General features: G+C 35.7%; 1 protein-coding gene across 1 annotated transcript in view; it reads left to right on the top strand.

Annotated features, from left to right (window-relative positions):
• HOATZ (HOATZ cilia and flagella associated protein) overlaps window positions 1-25,525 on the top strand; it is a 34,051-nt gene that overhangs the window by 2,389 nt on the left and 6,137 nt on the right. The window lies entirely within an intron of this gene.

A 25,525-nucleotide genomic window follows, 5' to 3' on the forward strand; every position in this document is an offset into this window, starting at 1 on the left:
AATTAGGTAATTAGAAATAGTCAGCATTTTCTTCTCTTAAGAGGGTATTAGGTGCTGTGTATTTCTGCTAGGACTTAAAGGGAGGGAAGGAGCCTAATTTTCAGTGAGGCAAAAATCATCATAAATCAACTTCTTCAGCACTTTTGGAATTAAAGTTTCATTTAAGTTCATTTTTGGAAGGGGTTAGAAATAAAAGGTTAAAGATAAACTATTATCGGATTTTTTATCTTTTGTCAAACAGATAAGACAATATGGCATGAGTTACAAGTGAATGTTCTGCTAATCGACAATTATATCAGCAGTCTTAGAACTGGTTTCTTTGCCTCAGGTTCTTCTATAAACTTATTAACTGTTTAATTCCACAGGTATTTATTGAGAACCTGCTCTGTGTCAAGTGCTGTATTAGATGCTGGGAATACAAAGATAAGATGTGGTTCCTGATCTCAAGGAGTTTACAACTTAGTGGGGGAGATAGCCAATTAAAGTCAAGAACTGTGATATATTATTATGATAGATGTATGCACATGACACTATGGAAACATATTGAAGGTCAATAAATCAAGCTTCAAAAAATCAAGAACTCTTCTCAAAAGAGCTGGTTTCAAAGTATGTATAGAGTTGACCAGACAGAGAATATGCAAAGCAATTCTCCACACTACACTGGTTCTCTTCCTAAATCCCAAATCCAAATATGCTGCTCTCCTACTATATTAGTCTGTTGAGGCTACCATAACAAAACACCACAGAATAAATGGCTTAAACAAAACAATTTTATTTTCTCATAGTTCTGGACGCTGGAAGTCTGAGATCAAAGTGCCACCAGAGTTGGTTTCTGATGAAGCCTCTCTGCCTGGCTTGTAGATGGCCACTTTGTCCCTGTGTCCTGACATGGAAGAAGGAGAACTATGGTATCTTTTTCTCTTCTTATAAGGACACTAGTCTTATATTAGGGTGCCACCTTGATAAGTTCATCTAACCTTATTACCTCCAAATACAGTTACACTGGGAGGTTAGGGCTTCAACATGGGGATTTGAGGGGGATACAGCTCAGTCCACTCACCTACTGTCATTTTTTCCATGGCTCTCCATTTCTGCAGGATCAAGACCAAACCCTTCAACATAGCATTCAAGTTCCTTTGCAATCTGATCATGACCCAGCTGACTTCTCCTACCACTCCCTTCCTTCCCTTATACCCCACACCACCCTCAGTGTAACCTACCCTCTACAGTTGGTTCACAATCACAAACCTACCTCTCTCGTAGGATTTATCAGTTTCTTATCTGGATTGCAGGTAATCAGGTAGGTTTCCATCTTTCCGACTAGATTACAAGCACCATAGAGTAGTGGGCTTTGGAGACAAAGTGAGTTTGGAAGTCTAACTCTGCCACTTACTATTTGTGTAACTTTGAGCAACCTATTAAACACCTGTAAGGCTCAGCTTCACCAGATATAAAAGGAGGAATGGTAAAAATATCTACTTCATAAAGTTGATAAGATGTAAAGCATCTGACCATAGTTTCCCCTCAACAAATGTTAACTTTCTTCTGCTCTATGAGTGCAGAGTTCATTCCTTACTCACTTAACCCCCATGCCTTTCCAGTTACTGAAATTCAAATATTTGTTGACTGAATAAATAAATGCATAATTGAATTAATGAATGATGATATATGCTTTATACGATAATAGCTCCATTTTCTTTAGCCTTTCCACATATATCCATCTAGAAAATTTTCTAGGCTGATAATTTTTGCAAGAATACTCCCAAAAGCTAACCTGTTTGAAGGTCTGCTTTAAGACCATTTTTAGCACATCACCTCTCAGGTGTGCTTTTGTGTCATGGCTCTATATATGAGGAGAGAAAAGATGACTACCTATAATTACTAAAATATAGAATCAATTTTGGGGTACCATTGTTTTTCTAAGTCTATAGTACTGTCTCTATATTGCTGCCATCACTATTCTAGAATTTTTAGCTTGATGGCAGAAAATAAATGGGAGTGGCTCTTTTTAACTAATAAAGCATTTACAATAATCTATTTGATTTAAGAGAAACTTCTACATGTTTTGAACACTTATATGATAAATAAATTCCTGGAATAATTTTCATTTTAAAATAGGAAAAATATTTCCCATCAATTCCCTGAAAGGTTTTCTTTTTCTTCCACTATCTTTTTAAAATTAATAAAAATCTAAAAATTTATTTTCCATCTCTTCTAAAAGTACATTTATAGCTTTCTCCCCTCAACTGATACTGATTTTTTAGTTATTGAAATTTTTTGAAACTTTAACATTACCCTCCATTTTGGAGTATTTTCCAGGTATACATTATAAATGCTTTGGTTAGTGGACAAAATGCTATTAATCACAACTTCTATTTCTGTGATGGATATCCATGGCATAAAATCAAAAACAATTGAGTCTGTCAAGATTAGATGGCTTACTCTGTCCATAAAGGAGACCTTATAGCAAAATATGGGACCATTATTCTTCCTTTAAGAGTTCTAAAGTAGTCTGAAAACATTACAATAAATGAATAGTCAGCTCATTCTTTGAAATCATAAAACTAATTTGCTTTCTAGTTTTGCCACCTTTCAGAAAGCTCTTTAGATGATTATCTCTATGAAAAGAATTATAAATGATGCATTTGTTGGGAGAAGGAAGAAGAAATTAGAGCAGTATTTTAAAGCATATTTATAGATGACATATTTGGAAATATTCATCTGGAATCAAAATTTTAACATGAGTGAATATGCAATATTTTTATAAGGAAATTATTTAATCTACATTATTAACGTCTAAGATAAATCCTCTATTGGGAATGAAGTTTTAGTCTGTCCTATCACACAATCTTTCAACCAATGTGGACCATAATGTAAGTCTAAACCAAAAGTGAGTTTGCTATATGTCGCTCCCGTGAACCAGAAACAAATTGTACTATGATAAGGACACCTTTAGAAGAAGAATCTAAAAAGGTTGATGTGGTTTATTTTCAGGCACTGAATCATGAAAGTGGATATAACTTTTTAATGTTATCCTATATTTTCAATGTACAATAGTAAGAGGGATACTCAGAATCACTATAAGTCAGTGTCCTGGAGCCAAACCAAAGATGTAGGGAACTCAGGTAAAGAAAATCCTCTTGGCATCAAATTGATCAGGATGAGCTTCCCAGACAAACCTAATTTTTTTCAGTAACAGTGTTATCTGGCTTTGTTTTAGTTTTACTATCCCACCTTAATGTAATATTAAAAGAGTCCCTTTCCCCACATAAAACAAATACCATTAGGAAGTAGTGGATTTCTCCTTCACCAACAAAATCTATCTAGTCTTTTAAATTCTTGTTGTTCTTAAGTTATCAAAGAATTCAAGTGGAAGAATCACAAAAACAGTCTGTGCATTCACAATAACAAGCAAATGATAGCTAAAAGATAATACAATATAAACATTAGTTACTCTTGTATTATCTACAGTACCACTTCATTTTCAAACATATCTAATCTAATCATAGAGAACATGTTTAGTTGATAGATGAGATTCTCCTCTTAATCCTCTTTAGTAACACCTATAGTCCATGAAAACATACTGGTGAAAGGAGTTAGATTTGGGATCAAGTAACTGAATTCATTACCCTAGACAGACCCAGCCATTGGGTAAGGTCATGTCCCCAGATGCATCTCTTCCTTTTTTACCCAAAGATCTGTATACTTTATCTTCTAGACATATTCACCTTAAGAACTAAAAACCCTAAGGTACAATTGGACAGGGACCCATACTAATTATCTGTTTGCAATGATTGAATTAAACTATTAAAAGCAGAATGAAGCAAAAAAAGGGGGGGAGGGGGATCATGACCTAACTGGTGTGGCTCAGTGGGTTGGGCATCACCCTGCAAACCAAAAGGTTACAGGCATGATTCACAGTTAGGGCAAAAGCCTGTGTTATGGGCCAGATCCACAGTTGGGGGTGTGGGAGAGGCAACCAATTGATGTCTCTCACACATCAATATTTCTCTCCCTCTCTTTCTCTCTCCTTTTCCCTTTTACTAAAAATTAATAAATAAAATCTTAAAAAGGATCACGTATTTCTTTTTTTTTTCTAATCCTCACCCTAGGATATATCCATTGATTCTAGAGAGAGGGGAAGGGAGACAGAGAGAAAAATAAATGTGAGAGAGAAACATCAATTGGTTGCCTCCTATACGTTGTGTGTGCCCAGACCAGGGGTCAAATCTGCAACTTTTCAGTGTATTAGACAATGCTCTAACTAACTGAGCCACCTGGCCAGTGCAAGGTCATGTATTTTTTAAATAAATGCAGAGATGTAAATTTTATTTCACTTACAAAAGTCTTATTGTTCAAATTAGTAAATACCTTAAAAGCAGCAGGACAAGTCAAATAGGATTTATTAAAGAACTGGATTATTCTGTGGATCATGTGACTTAGAAAAGAATAATGACATACCTGAAATCCAAAATACAGTGTTCTTTTTTTCCCTTTGTCTCTATCACAGTCAAGATGAAAAATCATGGGCAAGTTATAGGGTAGCCAGATAAGTAAGTTAAGCAATTTATGTATCTATATTTACTTCATCATTTTATCATTTTTCTGTGATAAGTCATGTTAGTCACATGAAGTGTGCTCAGGAATGCCCTCAGAACCTGAGGTGATGCAGTCATTTGTCTTTTTGGCTCGTAAGATTTTATAGTTTCCCTAAGCCACTGTGATGGTAAAATTTGCACATTCACTTACTACCTACAATTTATTTGTAACATCAAAATCCATATTAATGGTGCTCTCACAGTCAATGATGGACGTCACAAACAGTGAGAATTTAGAGTTGCCCAAATGCACACATTTCTAGCTGAGGATGAATGAGATGATGCTCTGCCATCTTGTTTCAGCTCTTCTACTACAAACAAGTTTCCTTTTTGCAGCTTATTTAGTGCCACGTTTTTAGCTTTTTTAAAAATTATTTTGCTGTTAAAAAAAGTCTTCCAGTGCTGAAATGCTGTCTAGTGTTCCAAAGTGCAAGAAATTGTGATGTGTCTAGTGGGAAAAATATATGCATTCGATAATCTTTGTTCAGACATAAGTCATAAGTGATGCTGGCCACAAGTTCAATATTGATGAATCAACAATGTATTTTAAATAAGGTGTCTTTAAATACAAACACACATAAAACAAAGTTATATATTGATCCATTGATGAAATGTGACCAAAGGCAGGCAGGAACCTAGGATCAATAGTTCAGTATTTGCTAATTCAATGTTGGCAGCAACTTTATGAACCATAGCTACTGCAAATGAGAATTTACTGTACTAAAATTGGTTAAACTGTAGTTTCATATACAAACTCTGTCACTGTCTGCTTCCTGACACACCTCCCCAGCCTCATTTACCACCCCCACCCTTTAAGTGCAATTCACACTGTAACCCCCTATAGTTCTAAGAACCCACCAAGGTGTTTCATACCTGTGACATTGAGCCTCCCATTTCTTCTACCTGGAAATGCCTTTCTCCCATCCTTCCCATTTAGCTAATGCCTACTTTTACTTAAAAACTATTCAATGTTCACATTCAAGTCTTTTCTCGCCCTCACATATTCCCCAGTCTGAACAAAGGCCCCTTCCTTTGTGCTTCCCTAGGACTCTATGCATTGCTGACACGGTGCTGTGGTGTAGTTGCTGTATTTCTCCTGAAAGCTCTACATTCTTTAAGGAAAGGGATCATTACTTCATTGACTTTATAGTCTCAGGGCCTGACAAATTGTAGATGATCTCCTAACCTATCAAATAAATGCTTACGAATGAATAAATGGATGACTTAACTCGTCTGGACAAGGATCCTGCAAGATAGCCCAGTTCCTCAAGCTAGAAGGTACTCATTTCATTGGAGGGCAGTTCAAGATAGGATTGACCAAGGCCCAGAGGCCTCACAGACTCATAAATACTGAATGGACATGTAGTCAGTTGTACAAAAGGATGTACAAATAATAAACAAGAGTGAAAACACTGTCTGTAGGTCACAGGATAAAGTCACAGCAGATGAGCATTATATATTCTTTTATGGAAATACCAGGAAAAGGCAATAGTTAGAAATTTAAGGTCATGGTGCCAAGTTTCAACAGCATGTAAAAGAAACTTGTTATGGTAATTAGGATACAGGGTCAGGCATGGAAAATAAGGCAGGACCACTGTCACAGAGTAGCTGGGGTACTAGACAAGAAAACAAGACAAGGAACTGAACACGGGGAACAAGACAACATTCCATACACTACAACTTTGATAGCCAAGTGAGACACTTGGCTATACGAAAGAAAGCAAAGTCCTAGAAGCATATACTCTTCCCCCAAACTACAGTCACATTGCTAAACAGTTGGGTAATTCCCTGAAAACTACTTTAGAGCCATCAATATGTAAGACAAACAAATTGACATAACTGTGGTAATTTGTGGTGGAAGGAAAGAGCAAACCAAAAAATATTGTTCAAAAATCATTTTACAAACAGTTGATTCTGTTACCGAGATAAACTCTATTGAATACCTTTTTTTAAAAAGGTATATTTCCATTGTAACAGTAACTCAGTAATTTATTCAAAATGACCTACAAGTTATTTAGGACAGCACAGTGGTCCCCCCTTATCCACAGAAGATGTGTTCCAAAACACCCAGTGGATGCTTGGACTCAGATAGTACTGAGCCCAATCTATACTGTTTTTTCCTGTACATGCATACCTATGATAAAGAGTGATTAAAAAATTAGGCACAGTAACAGATTAACAACAGTAACTATAACTATTAATAAAATAGAACATTTATAATAATATACCATAATAAAAGTTGAGTTAATGTGGCCTCTACCTCTCTCAATATATCTTATCTTTTTGGAAGGAGCACCCTCAAAAAATATATTATTGTACTGTCCTCACCCTTCCTCTTGTGATTTTGTGAGATGGTGCAATGCCTAAGAGATGAGATAAGCTGAGGTGAACGATGTAGGCATTTTGATTCCATAAGGCATTAGGCACTAGGCAACAATAAGGGTTACTTAAGCACAAGCAGTGCAACACGATGCCAGTCAATCTGGTGACTGAGACAGCTAAGTAACTAATGCGTTACCATATGCTCCGTGGGTACGCTGAACAAAGGGATGATTAACATCCCAGGTGGGACAGATTGGGAGGCTATGAGTTTTCAATGTGCCACTCAGAATGGCACACAATTTAAAACTCATGAGTTGTTTATTTCTGTGATTTCCATTTAATATTTTCAGAACAAAGTTGACCACAGGTAACTGAAACCATGGAAAACAAAACCATGAGTAAGAGGTGGGGCTACTGTATATCTAAACTTTGAAACTTTTATTATAAAGGATAAATATTTAGAGTACTAGTAAGTAAAAATAGAAATTAAAAAGCTTTGCTAGATACTGGAACAGAACAATGAACACACACACAAAAAAACATGTTTTAAATATACAAACTCTCCTTACATGAAATTTGCAATCTAACCAAGGAGACAGATTTTTACAAAATAATTATATATGATGTTAGGAAAACATTGAATAAGGTAGTATTAATCCAATCAAGGGAATCAGGGAGGATTTCTGTAGAAATTAATCTGAGATTGGAAGGAAGCATAGGCATTAATTAGGCCAGGAGGATGGGGGTAGAGGGACCATTGGGAGAACCTTGCAGGCAACAGAGACAGCCATGCAAAGACCCTGTGCTTCAAGAAGGGTTTCAGAAGCTGAAGACCAGTGTGGTAATGTGAAGATTAGGCCATAGTAAGGACAGTAAGAAGCCACTGAAGGGTTTTAGGTAAGGGGATGATAATAGCAGGTTTATTTGAAAACATTCAGAAGATTGTAATATGGAGAATGGTTGAAAGTGGCAGAGCAGAAGAGGGGAAACCAGAGTACAGGCCAGTGCAATCATCAGCCCGGAGGCGATGACAGCTTGGATTAGGAAAAATTAGAGATATTTGAGAGATATTGAGCAAGTAAAATAACTAGGGCTTGAGTCACATATTGAATACGGAAGGTGAGGCATATCAAGGTTTCAAAGATAGTGCATTGTTTTCTGGATTGCTTAACAGCAAGGATGGTGCCATCTTCTGAAACAAGGAACATTAAATGATGGTCAAGTATTGAAGTGTTTTTGGAGGAAGTGAGGGGTTAAATATTCAGTTTAGACTTACTGAGTTTGAGGTACCTTTGAGATAAGCAAAGATAAGACAATTTGAGTTGTCAAATAGGCCTGTGAATATATGAGCTAAAGAAGTACAGGCCAGAGATCAGATAGAGTCATATAGAAGAGGAATCCTCCACCCCCTCCTTCTTACATCCCATAGGGCAAGACAGGAAAGATACACCTGAAGGATGGAGTCAATCCCATTCACCAACAAATCATATCTATGTAACTACCAACATGATGAAAACCTTAATTATTTGTTCCCTAAGGACAAGTCTTGATAATTATTGCATATTGAACCATCAGTAGTGTGTAAATCAGTCATATATAGAAGTATCCTTAATATATATCTATAGTTTATTGAATTTTAAAATGTAATGCTCATCTTTTTAATATTTTTCATTTTTTATTTTAATTGTTGCTCAAGTACAGTTTTCTGCCTTTTCACCCCACCCGAGCCCACCCCCCAGCCCTACCCACCTCCTTCCCGTTTCCATGCCCTCCCCCAGTTGTTGTCCATGTGTCCTTTATGCTTGTTCCTGCAAACCCTTCACCCTTTTCCCCTGAAATTCCCTCCCCTCTCCCCTCTGGTCACTGTCAGCTTATTCTGTATTTCAGTATCTTTGGTTATATTTTGTTTGTTTGTTTTTTTGTTTAAGTTCCTATTAAAGGTGAGGTCATATGGTATTTGTCTTTCACCGCCTGACTTATTTTGCTTAGCATAATGCTTTCCAGTTCCCTCCATGCTGTTGCAAAGTGTAGGAGCTCCTTCTTTCTCTCTGCTGCATAGAATTCCATTGTGTAAATGTACCTGAGTTTTTTGATCCATTCATTTACTGATGGGCACCTAGGTTGCTTCCAGCACTTGGCTATTGTAAGTTGTGCTGCTATGAACATCAGGGTGCATAGGTTCTTTTGGATTGGTGTTTCAAGATATAATCCTAGCAGTGGAATTGCTGGGTCAAAAGGAAGATCCATTTTTAGTTTTCTGAGGAAATTCCATACTGTTTTCCATAGTGATTGACCAGTCTGCAATCCCACCAACAGTGCACTAGGGTTCCATTTTCTTCTCAACCTCTCCAACACTTGTTGTTTGAGGCTTTGTTTATGATGGCCATTCTGACTGGTGTGAAGTGGTAACTCATTGTGGTTTTAATTTGCATCTCTCTAATAGCTAGTGATATTGAGCATCTTTTCATGTGTCTCTGGATGCTCTGTATGTCCTCCTTGGAGAAGAGTCTGTTCAAGTCCTTTGCCCATTTTTTAATTGGGTTGCTTGTCTTCTTAGAGTGCAGTCATGTAAATTCTTTATATAGTTTGAAGGTTAAACCCTTGTTCTGAGGTATCATTGGCAAATATGTTTTCCCGTACAGTTGGTTCTCTTTTTCTTTTAATACTGTTTTCTTTAGCTGTGCAGTAGCTTTTTATTTTGATTATATCCCACTTGTTTATTCTTTCCTTTATGTCCCTTTCTCTAGGGGACATATCAGGCAAAACACTGCTGTGTGAAATATCTGAGATTTTCCTGCCTATGTTCTCCTCTACAACTTTAACGGTGTCATGACTTATATTTAAATCTTTTATCCACCTTGAATTTATTTTTGTGTATGGTGTAAGTTGGTGCTCAAGTTTCATTTTTTGCATGTAGCTGTCCAGCTCTCCCAACACCATTTGTTGGAGAGGGTATTTTTACTCCATTTTATGTCATTGCCCCATTTGTTGAAAATTAATTGACTGTAGAGACTTGGGTTTCTTTCTGGGCTCTGTTCTGTTCCATTGGTCCATGTGCCTGTTTTTATGCCAGTACCAGGCTGTTTTGATTACAGTGGCCTTGTAATACAATTTGGTACCAGGTATTGTGATCCCTCCTACTTTGCTCTTCTTTCTCAAAATTGCAGCAGATATTTGGAGTCATTCATGGTTCCATATAAATTTTTGAAGTGTTTTTTCTGTGTCTGTGAAATATGCCATTGGTACTTTAATAGGTATTGAATTGAATGTGTAAATTGCTTTGGGGAGTATGGACATTTTGATTATGTTAATTCTTCTGATTCATGAACATGGTATACGTTTCCATTTGTTTGTGTCTTCCTTGATTTCTTTCTTCAGTGTCATGTAGTTTTCTGCATACAGGTCTTTTACCTCCTTGGTTTATTCCTAGGTATTTTATTTTTCTTTTTGCTATATCAAATGGGATTTTTTTCCTGATTTCTGCTTCTGATATTTCATTGTTAGTATACAAAAATGCCTTTGATTTCTTAATATTGACTTTGTATCCCACTGTTTTGCCAATTCATTTATTAGGTTGAGCAGTTTTTTGGCAGAGTCTATAGGATTTTCTATGTACACTATCATGTCATCTGCAAACAATGACCGTTTTGTTTCCTCCTTTCCAACTTATTTGGATGCCTTTTCTTTCCTTTTCTTGTCTGATTGCTGTGGCTAAAACTTCCAATACTATATTGAATAGAAGTGGTGAAAGTGGACAATCTTGTCTTGTTCCTGATCTTAGTGGGAAAGCTCTAAGTTTTTGTCCATTGAGTATGATGTTGGCTGTAGATTTTTCATATATGGCCTTTATTAGATTGAGGAATGCTCCCTTGCTCCCTCTATTCCCGCTTGGCTGACTGTTTTCATCATAAATGGGTGCTGTACCTTATCAAATATTTTTCCACATCTATTGAAATGATCATGTGATTTTTGCCTTTCATTTTGTTTATGTGCTGTATTATGGTTATTGATTTGCAAATATTGTATCATCCTTGCATCCCTGGGATGAATCCCACTTGGTCATGATGTATAGTTTTTTTTTTTAATGTATTGCTGGATGTGGCTTGCCAATATTTTGTTGAGGATTTTAGTGTCTATGTTCATTAGCAATGCTCACGCACCACTGACTGCCATCAATAGCTGAGTATGGGCCCAACACTCCAGCGCCATCCATTTTCAGGGCTAGTTGATTCAGCAAGTGAGTTGTTCCATACTCCTTAACAGATTCTGACTTCCATGGCCACTGTCCTGTGTAATGCTCATCTTATGTTCACATTTTTCTCAACATTAAAATTCAGATCTCACTTTTTGCTTTTTTTAAAAATAAGTGACTTTTAAAACAACATTAAAGCAGTTTTTAAAATCACATACTTTTACTTTCATGCGTTTGTTTTTTGAAGTTTTATCTTTATTGTATTTTTTCCATTACCATTTAGTCCCTTTCCACTTGTCTCCCTTCAGAATCACCACACTGTCGTCCATGTGCAGCAGTCTTTTTTCCTTTTTGCTCAATCCCTCTATCCCCTAACTCCCCCTTCTCTTGCCAGTTGTCTCTGCTCTCCATCTATGAGTCTGTCTGTTTTGCTTGTTAGTTCCACTCATTAGATTCCACATATGAGTGAAATTCTATGGTCTTTGTCTTTCTGTGACTGGCTTATTTCACTTAGCATAATGTTCTCCAGATCTATCTATAATGTTGCAAGGGGTAAAATTTTCTTCTTTTTTATGGCCCAGTAGAATTCCATCATGTAAATGTCTCATAGTTGTTTTATGCACTCATCTATTAATGGACACTTGGGCTGCTTCCATATCTTGACAACTGTAAATACTGCTGCAGTGAACATAAGTGTGCTTCTGTTCTTTCAAATTAGTGTTTTGTGTTCCTTCAGTTATATTCCCAGGAGTGAGATTGCTGGGTCAAAAGGCAGATCCATTTTTAATTTTTTGAGGTATCTCCATACTGTTTTCCACAGTGGCTGCACCAATCTGAATTCACATCAACAGTGCAAAAGAGTTCCCCTTCCTCCACATCCTTACCAGCACTTGTTTGCTGATTTATTAATGATAACCATTCTACCAGTTGTAAAATTATATCTCATCATAATTTTAATTTTCATTCCTCTGATGATTAGTAATATTGAGCATATTTTCATATGTCTATTGGCCATCTGTATGTCCTCTTTGGAGAAGTGTCTATTCAGGTCCTTTACCCACTTTTTAACTGGGTTGTTTGTTTTTTGGTGTTGAGTTTTGTAAGCTCTTTATGCATATTGGACATTGACCCCTTATCAGATGTAGCAGTGAATATGTTCTCCCATTCTGTGGGTTGTCTTTTTATTTTGTTGTTTTCCTATCCTGTGTGTTGTTGCACTTGTTTTGTGTAAATGTTTTCAAAGAAAAGCTACATTCTTCAAGTAATTTTTATTGGTTTTCCATTAACCATATGTAACAGAAGAAAAAACATGTAACAGAACCAAGAAAATACATTTTTTCTTCTTCAAAACAGATAAATTCATATTTTACTGAAACCTACATTTAAGAAAAATCTATCACCTCTCTTTTATGTAATGACTAATACATTTTTCTCATTTTAGTAAGCTGTCATTTTTAAAATGAAAATGATATGTCAGAGCTGGGAAATGAGCCAGGATCAAGCAATTTCCAGGAAGAATGGAAAGGTGCTTATATATGCATTTTTTGCTGCAAGTTAGCATTCTTCTCTCTGATTAATAATCCTCTAACATCTTTCATCCACTCTGATAGATGACTGTGTTAGGTTTACCTTCTAAAAATCAGATTAGTGCTAGAGAATGTGTTTTTACTTGTTTTATTATTCAGGCTATCTTTTAAAGTACATTACAGATGAATTGAGGTCTAACAGTTCTATATCTTATTATAATAGCTATACATTTACTAAATGGAAACTATAGAATCTACATAGCAGATTTCAATTAGTAGACACAGGGGATGGCAGTAAACTCATAGAATATAGTCATAGTTGAAGCATTCTCTTATCAGAATCAACAAGCTAAGGCAGTTTACATACTGCCTTTTGGAATCAAGCCCAAAGTGAGAGTTTTTACTAGTACATAGCTTTACCATAAACCAAGAAAAATTCTTACTTTTCTTATGATTGCATTTGTAACATAGAATAGAAATAGAACCTCCTAAGAATTAAGACTCTGGAGAATAAGAACTAAAATTCCCTAGTAATCCTATGGGACATTTAGCTCCCAATCATTGACATAGATTTAAAATTTAAATTCAGGAGCCTCAAGGAAATAATATGAGATAATGTTCTCAACTTCTATAAAACCATAGAACCTTGATTCTTCTTAGGTAATTTTCTAAATTTAGAATGTAATTTCCATTTTATAGTTAATTGGTAGTCAAAAATCCTATCATAGATATTTAGTGTACATTAAATAAGATCTTAGAAAGCTCATCAGTTTGTAAATATCATTATAATTCAACTATTCTTTACCCATTTTTAATATTTTTCAATTACAATTGACATTCAATATTATAATCATTTCAGTACTACATATTGATTAGACATTTATATAACTCATGAGGTAATTCCCCCCAGTAAGTCTAGTACCCACCTCACACCATACATCATAATTACAATGTTAGTGTCTATATTCCCTATGCTTATTCTGTAATTGCCAATTTGTACTTCTTAATCCCCTTACCTTTTTCAACCAGCCCCCAAGATCCCCTCTCATCTGGCAATCATCAGTTTGTTCTCTGTATCTATGAATTTATTTCTGTTTTGTTTGTTTATTTTATTTCTTAGATTACACATATAAAGTGAAATTATGTGGTACTTGTCTTTTTCTGTCTGACTTATTACATTTAGCATGATTCCTTCGTCTATTGATGGGTGCTTGGGTTGCTTCCATATCTTGGCTATTGTAAATAATGCTGCAATGAACATAGGGATGCATATTTTTTTTTCAAATTAGTGTTTTGGTTTTCTTCAGGTAAATACCCAGGAGTGGGATTGCTGGGTTATATGGTAGTTTCATTTTTAATTTTTGAGGATCCTCCATACTGTTTTCCATAGTTGCTGCACCAATTTTCCATCTCACTAATAGTGCACAAGAATTCCCTTTTCTCTACATTCTTGCCAATACTTGTTTGTTGGTTTATCGATGATAGCCATTCTAACAGGTGTGAGATGGCATCTCATTGTGGTTTTAATGTGTATTTCTCTGATAGTGACATTGAGCATCTTTTCATATGTTTATTTACCATGTGTATGTCCTCTTTGGAGATATTTCTATTTAGGTCCTCTGCCCAGTTTTTAATCACTTGTTTGGGGTTTTTTTGTTTGTTTGCTTGTTTGTTTGTTTTGGTGTGAAGTTGTGTGAGTTCTTTATATATTTTGGTTATTAACACCTTATTGGATGTGTCATTAGCAAATATCTTCTTCAATTCAGTAGGTTGTCTTTTTGGTTTGTTAATGGCTTCCTTTTCTGTGCAAAACCTTTTTAGTTTGATATAGTCCATTTTGTTTATTTTTTCTTTTGTTTCCCTTGCCTAAGGAGACATATCAAAAAAAATATTACTAAGTGCAATGTCAAATAGTTTGCTGTCCATGTTTTCTTCTAGTATTAACAGTTTCAGGTCTCACCTTTAAATCTTTAGTACATTTTGAGTTTATTCTTTTATATGGCATAAGAAAGTGGTCATTTCATTTTTTGCATATATATATCCAATTTTTTTCAACACCATTTATTGAATACACTGTCTTTGCCCCTTTGTATTTCTTTACTCTTTGTCATAAATTAATTGACCATATAGGTGTGGGTTGTATTTTGTTCCATTGATCTAAATACCTGTTTTTTGTGTTGGTACCATGCTGTTTTGATTACTACAGTCTTATAGTATATTTTGATACTAGTTTGAATCTTTGAACTCTGTTCTTCTTCCTCAAGATTGCTTTGGCTGTAATTTATGCAATAAAAAAAAGAAAAAAAGGATTGCTTTGGCTATTCAAGATAAATTTTAGAATTATTTATTCTAGTTCTATGAAAAATGCCATTGGTATTTTGATAGAGATTGTATTGAATATATAAATTGTTCTGGGTACCATGGACATTTTAACAATGTTATTTTTTCCCATCCATGAGCAAGCTGTATGCTTCCATTAATTTGTATCTTCTTCAATTTCTTTATTCAATGTCTTATTATTTTCCAAGTACCAGTCTTTTACTTCCTTGGTTAAATTTATTTCTTAGTATTTTTAATACACTTGTAAATGGGGTTGATTTCTTAATTTCTCTTTCTGATGGTTCATTACTGGTGTATAAAATGCAACCAAATTTTTAATATTAATTTTATATCATGCTACTTTCATTTGTCAGTTTTAATAGTTTATTGTGAAATCTTTATGGCTCTTTAGATTCAGTATCACATCATCTGCAAATAATGACAGTTTTACCTCTTCCTTGCCATTTCATTAGATGTATTTTATTTCTTACCTGATTTCTGTGTCTAGAACTTCCTATGCTATGTTAAATAGAAGTGGTAAAAGTCAGCATCCTTGTCTTGTTCCTGATCTTAAGGAAAACAACTTAAACTTTTCATCAGCTGTGGATTTGTCATGTATGGCCTGTATTGTATTGAGGTATGTCCCCTCTATTCCTACTTCTCTGAGAGTTTTTATCATAAATGGACCTGGATTTTGTCAAATGCTTTTTCTTCATCCATTCATATGATCATACGATTTTTATCCTTCATTTTGTTTATGTGGTACATCATATTAGTTGATTCCTAAATAATGAACCAACATTACATCCCAGGAATAAATCCCACTTAATCATTCCAGGAAAAAAAACCCACTTGATCATGATATATGACATTTTTAATGTATTGCTGAATTTGGTTTGATAATATTTTGTTGAGGACTATTCTTTACTCATTAAGCTTCTTTTACAAAATCCTACATGATACCATAAAATAAGCAAATTAGCATTGAATGAAACTGGCCCTAAAGTGGATTAGCTAACTCTGCTGTGTGTTCCCATAGTATATACGTTTTCTACTCAAATATAAGCTTTTCTGTGAGAGCAAAGACTCTGTCTTCTTCATCATAGTTAATCCTAATTAATTCTTCATTTTCAAAATGAAGAAACTACTTGTCAGTGTGTGTGTGTATGTTAGGTGTAAGTGTACAGACTCTCTAACATGTGTTTGAAGTAGAACAGCAAAAGAAGCACAAGATATGGAGTCAAACAGAACTGAGAAGTTAGTAGTTGTTTAAGTAACCTTCAGGAAAGTTGTTAATTTGTATGTGGTTGAGTTCATTCTATCTGTAAAGTAGTAATATCATCTACCTCACTGTGTTAGGAGGACTAAATGAGTAATTTCTCACACTGGTCTGATATCTAGCAGTTACTCAATGAAACTTTGTTTTTACCTTCTTTGCTTTCCCTCTTTTTTTTCACCCATAGTTGAAAAATAAAATTTAGTAGGTACAAAATAAGCTTTAATATTAAATGAAATGCTTTGACTAAAGTGGTAAATTTTGAAGAGTGATGTGTAGATTACTGGAGGCATGGTCAGACAAGTATCCACATCCTATTAAAAGAAACAGTCAGGATTGGCTTACTTGTGCTGTTAAAGAGGCTCTCATGATATTTTCCCTTAATTCTCCTTATTAATCAACTGAAGAAAGAAAAATTACCACTGAAGATATATTTTACAATTTCAACCATGGATTGAAAATGTGTGGCCAAAGTTGATTTAACACTTGCAGGTGAATAAAAGTAATTACATTTATTGTAATGCCTCTCTTTAGATTAAGAGGTGAGTGTGAATGATCCTGAAGGTCTGGATCAATGGTTGTCAAACAGAACCCTATCAAAAATCAACTGGGAAAGGAATATTTTTAACTATACACACCCTTTGCAATAGTTCTTGAAAACTTAGAAAAAGACTCCAGTATAGAAGTTAATTTACTGAAGCCAAAGCACTATGAGAAGTGGTAAATTGTACAGCAAGTAGACCCAACTCAATCCAAAGCAAACTCAACTGATGAGCTAAATGGTGACTAAAATTGAAGTGATAAATATGGCCCTAATCTTCATAAGTACTATAGGTCTGGTTTGCTTGTTTATTTTGTTTTGGGGTTTGAGTAAATGTTTATTTTTTTGTTTTAATATTTTTTTATTTTTCAATTACAGTTGACATACAATACTATGTTAGTTTCAGGTGTACAACCCAGTGAACAGACATCCATATAGCCAATGCAGTGATCACCCCAATAGGTTCAGCACCCATCTGACACCTTAGATAGCCACCAAAGCGTTACTGACTCTATTCCCTATGCTGTACTTACATCCCCATGATTAGGTTGTAAATGCCAATTTGTGCTTTTTAATCCATTCACCATTTTTACCCACACCCTCAAACCCCCCACCCCTAATGAGCACTATGAGAAGTGGTAAATTGTACAGCAAGTAGACCCAACTCAATCCAAAGCAAACTCAAATTGTTCTCTGTATCTATGATCCTGTTTATGTTTTTGTTTGTTCACTTATTTTTGTTCTTTAGATTCTCCAGATAAGCAAAATCATAGTGTTTGTCTTTATTGTCACAAATGGAAAGATTTCATTCTTTTCACAGCTGAGTAATATTCCATTGCAAATATGTACCACATCTTTTTTATTCATTTGTCTATTGATGGGGATTTAGGTTGCTTCCATAATTTGCCTACTTTAAATAATGCTACAGTGAACATATGTCTTCTTGATTTAGAGTTTTGGGTTTCTTCACATAAATACCCAGAAGTGGAATTGCTGACTCCTACTTGTCTCTTGTTACAGTCCTTGTTTTAAAGTCTATTTAAAGCCTGGCATAAGTCTTGCTATTCCAGCCCCCCCTTTTTTTCATTTTTATTTTCATGAACTCTCTTATTCCATCCCTTTACTTTCAGTCTGTGTATGTCTTTCAATCTGAAGTGAGTTTCTTGTAGAGAATATATGTATGGGTCTTGTTTACTTATCCATTCATATACCCCATGTCTTTTGATTGAAGCATTTAATCCATTTGCATTTAAAGTAATTATTGACAGATATGCATTTATTGCCATGTTATTATCCATATTTTTCTTTGTTTTCTTTCTTCTTTTTAAAGAAGACCCCTTTAACATTTCTTGTAATACTGGCTTGATTGTGGTGAATGTCTTTAGCTTTTTGTTGTGTGGGAAGATCTATCTGTTTTTTTTATTCTAAATAATAACCTTGCTGAGTAGAGTAATCTTGGTTGTAGGACCCTGCCTTCCATCACTTCGAATATTTCTTACCAATCCTTTCTCGCCTGTGACATTTCCATTGAGAAATTAGCTAACAGTCTTATGGGAGCTCTTTTGCAGGTACCTAACTGCTTTTCTCTTGCTGCTTTTAAGAATCTCTCTTTGTTTCTACTCTTTGCCATTTTAATTATGGTGTGTCTTGGTGTGGGTCTCTTTGGACTCATCTTGTTTGGGACTCTCTGCACTTCCTGGATTTGTGTGCCTATTTCCTTCACCAGGTTAAGGAAGTTTTCTATCATTTTTCCAAACAGGTTTTCAGTTCCTTGCTTGCTCACTCTCTCTTTTCCTTCCAGCACCCCAATGCTATGCAAATGTTGGTGTGCTTGAAGTTGTCTCAGAGGTCTCTTAAACTACCCTCATTGATTTTTATTCTTTTTTTCTTTTTGTTGTTCTGATTGGGTATTTTTTGCTACCTCATCTTCCCAATTGCTGATTCAATCCTCTGCCTTCTCTACTCTACTGTTAATTTCTTCTACTGTATTTTCATTTCAGTTATTGTATTCTTTATTTCTGACGGGTCCTTTTTTATGTTTCCTAGCTCTTTGTTGAAGCTCTCGGTGAACTGATCTATTCTTCACCTAAGTTTGTTGAACATCCTTTCAGCTAGTATTTTGAACTCTGAATCTGGTATGTTGCTTGTATTTATTTTGTTTAGTTCTTTTTCTGGAGTTTTCTACTGTTCTTTCACTTGGGCCATGTTTCTTTGTCTCCTCATTTTGGCTGCCTCCCTGCATTTGTTTTTATGTATCATGTAGAGCTGCTATATCTTCCAGTCTTGGTAGAGTGACCTAATGTAGTAGGTGTCCAATGGGACTCAGTGTTGCAGGCTCCCTGGTCACCCCAATATGGCACTCCAGATACAACCCCCCCATGTGGGCTGTGTGCACCCTCCTATTATAGTTGAGCTTTGATTACTGTTGGCACATCAAAGTGAGGGACTGATTGCCCCAGCCTCCAGGACAGTTGACTTCGAGGACTGGCTGAGACACAGCAGAGAAGGTGCTATGCAGGGGCCCACCCCACAGAGCAGGACCAACTTCAGCAGTGTTCCAGTGCCTGTTGAGTCTGTCCCTTGAGTGTGATGGTCATAGAGGTGGTTAGGTGGTGCTTCAGCATGGCCTGACACTGTCCACTAAGTACACTAACTGTCTCTCCTCCCGAAAGGTGCAGGTCAAACTCAGCTGCTGCCTGTGCCCTGTCCTGACCCACCCAGCATGAGCTACAAAGTGATTTGCAGATGGTCACCACTTGTTCAGGGCTTGGAGGTGCCCAGGTGAGGCCAAGCTGTGAACCGAGGCCAAGCTGTGAACCAAGGCCAGCTGCTGCTAATGCCTGGCTTGGGGCCACTTAGACTAAGGTATGTGGCACACTGAGGCCAGATGCTAACTTGTTTGAGAGATTTTAGGAAACTCTAAAACATTGGCCTACTAGACAGGCCATTTGTATGGAAAAGCCACTGAAAGCAGCTTGACTGAGCCCACAAGTTGAGGGGAGGAGGTGGTCTCGGGGAATCACCAGGGCAGGGCAAACAGTGTGAACCAGGTTAATGGAGACTCAGATATGGCACCCACCTGCTGGCCCTACAGAGGGTAGAGGGGACCTTAGAAAAGGAACAATGGCCTCTGCCAGCAGTTTTGTTTCACAGAAAGCTGCCCCCAAGCTCTTGTCCCAAAGCCAGGCGATTCAGTTCCTCCACATATGTCCCTAAGAGCCTTTCCAGTTGCTACCTCCATGCTAAGAGCTTAGAGCAGGTTAGTCTGAGTAAGTCTATTTGCCAGGCCCTTTAAAAGGAATGCCTGGGACTCCAAAGCCCTCTGTCTCACTCAGCCACAATCCCTGCTGTGTTTTATAGCCAAAAGTTATGGGGTCTTCTCTTCAGGGCACTGAAACCCTGGACTGGGCAGCCTTGTGTGGGGATGAGACCCCTTTATCTCAGAGGAGACTCTGCAGGCAAGATATCCCTCCCAATTTCTACCTGTCACACATGGGTATGGGACCAGCCCATTCTGTATCTCCACCCCTCCTAAAGTCTCCACATGGTTTCTTCTCATAACCTTAGTTATAGGACTTGTGCTCAGCTAGGTACACTTCAGGTGGTTCCCAATGGTGGTTGTTCTGTAGTTTAGTTGTAATTTTGATGTGGTCATGGGAGGATGTGAGTACTGTGTTTACCTACTCTGCCGTCTTGACTGGAACTGTTTTGTATTTCTTAAAATAGTTTGTTAAGTTTTTTTTTCCTAGAAATTTGACATTTCACCTACATTCTCAAGTCTATTTGGTGTAAAGAATTTATAGTGTTTTTAATCACCTTTTAATCTCTGCTCTAGTTCTAGTTATTACCCATTTACATTTCTAATTATTTGCATCTTCTTAAGTAACTATGCCAATGGATTAGCTATTTTAAGATTCTTTTCAAAAAAGCCAGCATTTAGCTTTATTATCCTCTACCATGTTTTGGTTTTTATATCATTTGTTACTGGTTTTTATTACTTCTCCTTTCAAACTTGGGTTAGTTCTTATTTTCCTTCTAACTTTCTTCTCTTTTTGCTTGTTTCTTAATTTTCCATTTTATCTCTTTTCTAATATAATCATTTACAGCTATAAATCTCTCTCAAAGTATTATTTTAGTTGCATCTCATAAACTACATAGTGATTTCATTCTTATTCTATTTTAAATATTTATAAATTTATATTTTGACTTAAAATTTATCTCATTAACTGTTTTTAAGTAGCTTTTTTTGAGAGAAGTTATTTTATTTTTTCTATTTTTGTTTGTTTTATTTATTTTCTATAGTTCATTTTTATTGTATTTTTAAGTATGCTTCTTAATTTTCAAATACATGAAGTCTTCTTAAATTATTTTTTTTATTTCTACATTGGGAAACAGGTCCTATCTTCTACTAAATTAAGTTTACACACAGCTATTTCTGTGTCAACATCCTCTACACGAAGCCATTCAACTGTCCTATGCTGCATACCTCCACCCCAGGTAGGCCAGGTTTATCAGCAGCTTTAAGCACTTTTAAGCTCATCCCAACCTCCATATCTTCAATTATTTTTAATTGGACTGATTTTTTTCATCACTGGGCATGTTTTTTGTATTATGATAATTAAACTAGCCCACTGCTTTGCTAGCTTTCTCCCTTTGATTCACCTTTTAAATCCTCAGACTATTTATTTTGGAGCTTCTCTAAGGCTCTAAAATTTTTACATGTTTTAAAATTTTAAACTTATACTAAGATTCAGCAATGGGTATGTGTAAATATTATCTTCCTTTATGTGCTGTCTTTCATATTTCCTGGTGTCTGTACCAGGAGCATATATTACATTTATATTCAATGAAAGGAATGAAGAATTTTAAAAATTTCCCATTTTAATTAATATATTTTCCCCCAGTGCTTCTTAGCCTGTTTTCATCATGTTTTTTGTTTTCATCATGTTTTTTGCTTTCAATATTTGCTCCTCTCACTATATACTAATATTTTTGAGAACTAACTATATAGCATATAAACGACAAGCCCTTTACTCACATTGTCATTTAACTCTCAGAAAAACTCTATTGGAGAAGCATTCAATTACCTCTGTTACAATTAGGAAACTGAGCAGAAATATGTAAGTGACTTTTTCAAGGTCACACATCTAAAATATAGTAATGTCAATTCGAACCCGGGTGTGTCTGACAATGGAGCCAAGGTGCCTAACTACTATGTCATACTGGTTTCAAGAGCTTCTAGATCCTAAGTATTGGGATGGTTGCCAAGCAACTAAGCAAAGAGCTGATTTTGGAATCAATTCAACACTGCCATGAGATATTTTAAAATTAAATTTAGTGAATTAGCTTTTAAACTATGGTAATCAAAATAAAATTTCTTCTGGTGATATAATAGGTAATCAGAGAAACAAACACTACCATATACTATTTTTGATGAATGTTTTAGTCCAAAAAATGGCAAACATAAGACAAGGAAGAAATGAATTTTTCATATAAGAATCAGGTCTTAAGAAGAAAGGACCTTTCTTTTAAAGTCTTGTGTGTATTAACAGCTTTTTTTATACCTGAAGATTTTGAGGAGAAAGTTTATGATACACAGGAGAATTTGTGGACAGAGGAATTTTCACTACATAATTCAGAGCAAGTAATAGCTTAGATATCACTCCTTGTTTCTCCTTTTTCCTTCAAACTCGATTCACCAATTCACCCACAGGTCAAAGGTTGAATCATCAGAAATCTTCCATTTCTGTATAAAAGAGATGGGCTATTCATCCTTTTCTCTTTTTTCCCTCTCTTCCACATTTTGAAAGCATTGAGAGAAAAATTTCCTTTCATCACCATTGTCACCACAGTATAATAACTACCATTTTTTAACTACCCACCACATGCCATGCATTATGTTAAGCAACGTTTATGTTACCTTCATTTTTCACAACTTTTCCTATAGACAAGAGGCCCAAGATTCAGAGAAGTAGTTCTTTGATTTACCCAAGATCACAAACTTCTAACCCTTGAGTTAGTGATTACAGTTGGAGGGAGGAAGGAAGGAGCAGGAGGAATAGTGAAGAAATTACTTGCCATTGATCACACAGCAGAACTGGGGGTCAAACCCAGATGGATTTGGCTTCAGTGATCTATGTTTCCACCCCAGTTGTTTGGCTTTGAATAGCTAGAAATAGAGAACTAAGCAATTTAACTCTAGAAGTAACACTAAAATTCATTATTATTGTAGGAGACATTAAATTTATAAATTATCATATTCTAATTTCCTGGAATCAACTTTTATTAGGTAGTTTATTTTTTCAAAAATGGTATATAAATATAATAAGAAAATATTCAATATTAAAATATTATAAATTCTCACCTCTGTTTTATATTATTTTTTAAATTAATATATTAAAATATAAAATGCCACTAACAGACACAATGAAAACACTGTGATTAGGAATGAGAATTCTTTTGTTGTTATGGAACTAACAAGTAAATCATTTATCCCTAATAATAAGGTAATTTTAAGGATATTTCTCTCACCAATGAGTGTATGTAATTATCCTGGCAGAGATTTCTTATACTAGTGGGCAATGACATAGTTGTTTATAGTAGTTTTATTGTTCATTCCCAGGAAACATGTCCAGGAAGCAGAAATCAAATCATATTTGAAAGTTTTGTTTCTGGTGCATTATACTACATTATAAAAGTTAGTAGTCACTAAAATCCATTATAATAAAAAAGGACCTGAAATAAAAATAAAAAATGAATGAACTTTTTATTCTTATTTTAGAATCTTATAACTAAATATCTGCCTACTTTGATATTAGAAGCATGATAACAACAAAACTTGCCTATGGCTGCACAGGAAATGATCATGTGATTTTGTTCATAGAGATTGTAAGAATTAAAGTTGCCCCTGTTTAATATCACTTTTGAAAACTTTTTTTTTTGCTCAGGCTAAGAATTGTGTATTAGATAGTGTAATGATTTCATTTAGACACCATGACTCAATCAATTCAAATTCAATTCAACAAAAAATAATTGAATATAACATACAAGGCACTGCTAAAAGCTGAGGAAGTGTAAGAAGGTAAGACTCTGAAAGAGACATGGTAGCAACTATGAGATAAAGCAGGGAAAGCAAGATCGATACCACAATAAAGATCTAAAGTACTGTAGGGGAGCAACTGATTCTAACTGAGTACATGTTCAATGGAAAAGTTGGACATAAAATTAACATTTAATACCGACACTGAAAATAACCCAGATCTTTATCTACAGACATTTTATTCTGTCCATGGCAAGCTGACAGGTATTATAAAATTTAGCTTAGTTTCAAAAATACCCTGAATTTATTTCTTTCTTTCAATAACTATGATATGTGATGCCTAATATTCAAATAAAAAGTGTCCCAAAATAAATAAAATAAAAACTCTGTAGGCTCATAAAAGATCAGATTAAGACAACTTGAGCAGAATGATGCAAAGCCAAAGCACCAGTACTCCAGTCTGGCTGCTGATTATTCCTGCCCTTGCATGGGCTCCTCCTCTCCAGTGTCTCGGAGCATGCCTGAGGGGTGAAGCTTCTCTTGTAGGTATCTGGACTGAAGATTCAACTTGAGGAATCACTTAGCAATGCAGCAATGCAGCAGCTTTGGGGCTTTGCACACCCTGTTTCTTGTGCCTGCCTCAAAAGCTCTTTCTTTTCTATCCTGTCTCCATTGTTATCTGGTGACCACCACTTTCAGGTCCAAGCTTAGACCTGAAAGGTCTAAGGAGGTGTCACAGGAGGTGTCCTGTGGGACATCTTCCCTGAGTTCCTCTGACAGTCTGAAACTAAGGGTCCCTCTTCAGTTCTCTAATTGCACTCTATACTAACCCAATCATAGCACATTGGAACTATTTGCTTTTTCTCCACAAGTCTGCAATAAGGAAGTGTGTTTTGTTCTGCCCTTGCATGGCAATGTGACATCATAGATGCTCATTATGGATTGAAATGGGTCCCTCAAAAAAAGTTGTGTTAAATTACTAACCCCTGGTACCTCAAAATGTTACCTTTTTTGGAAATTGTATATAAAATGAGGTAAGAAGTTAATGCTGGATTAGGGTGGGCCCCTAATTCAATATGACTGGTGTCCTAATAAGGCAGCCATGTGAAAACGGAAGCACACAGGAAGAAAGCAATGTGACCATGAAGGCAGGGATTGGAGTTACCACCGCTGCAAGGCAAGGAATGACAGACTGCCAGGCAACCACCAGAGCTAGGAAGAGCTAAGGAAGGATTCCCCCACAGGTTTCAGAGGGGGCGTGGCCCTGCCAACACCTTGGTTTTTGACTTCTAGCCTCCAGAACTGTGAGACAACAAATAAGTTGTTTTAAACCACCCAGTTTGATACTTTGTTACAGCAGCCCTGAGAAAATAGTTCCATGTTCAATAAATTTGAAGGGACCAGTGGATGACTTACAATTTTTATCTGGTGATAACGAATCTATGTCTATACTCAGTTATTTCTTGCTTCTAATCTTTTTTTAAATCATTTTTTATTTTTCAATTACTGTTGATATACAATGTTATATTAGTTTTAGGTATACACCCCAGTGATTAGACACTATATAACTTACTAAGTGATCATCCCAGTAAACCTCATACCCATTTGACACCATACATAGTTATTAGAATATTATTGACTATATTCTCTATGCTGTACTTTACATCCCCATGACTATTCCGTTACTACCAATTTGTACTTCTTAATCCCTT

The sequence above is a fragment of the Phyllostomus hastatus genome, unplaced genomic scaffold (assembly GCF_019186645.2).
Source record: "Phyllostomus hastatus isolate PE091 unplaced genomic scaffold, TTU_PhHast_1.1 phas_contig_113, whole genome shotgun sequence".
Lineage (NCBI taxonomy): Eukaryota > Metazoa > Chordata > Mammalia > Chiroptera > Phyllostomidae > Phyllostomus > Phyllostomus hastatus.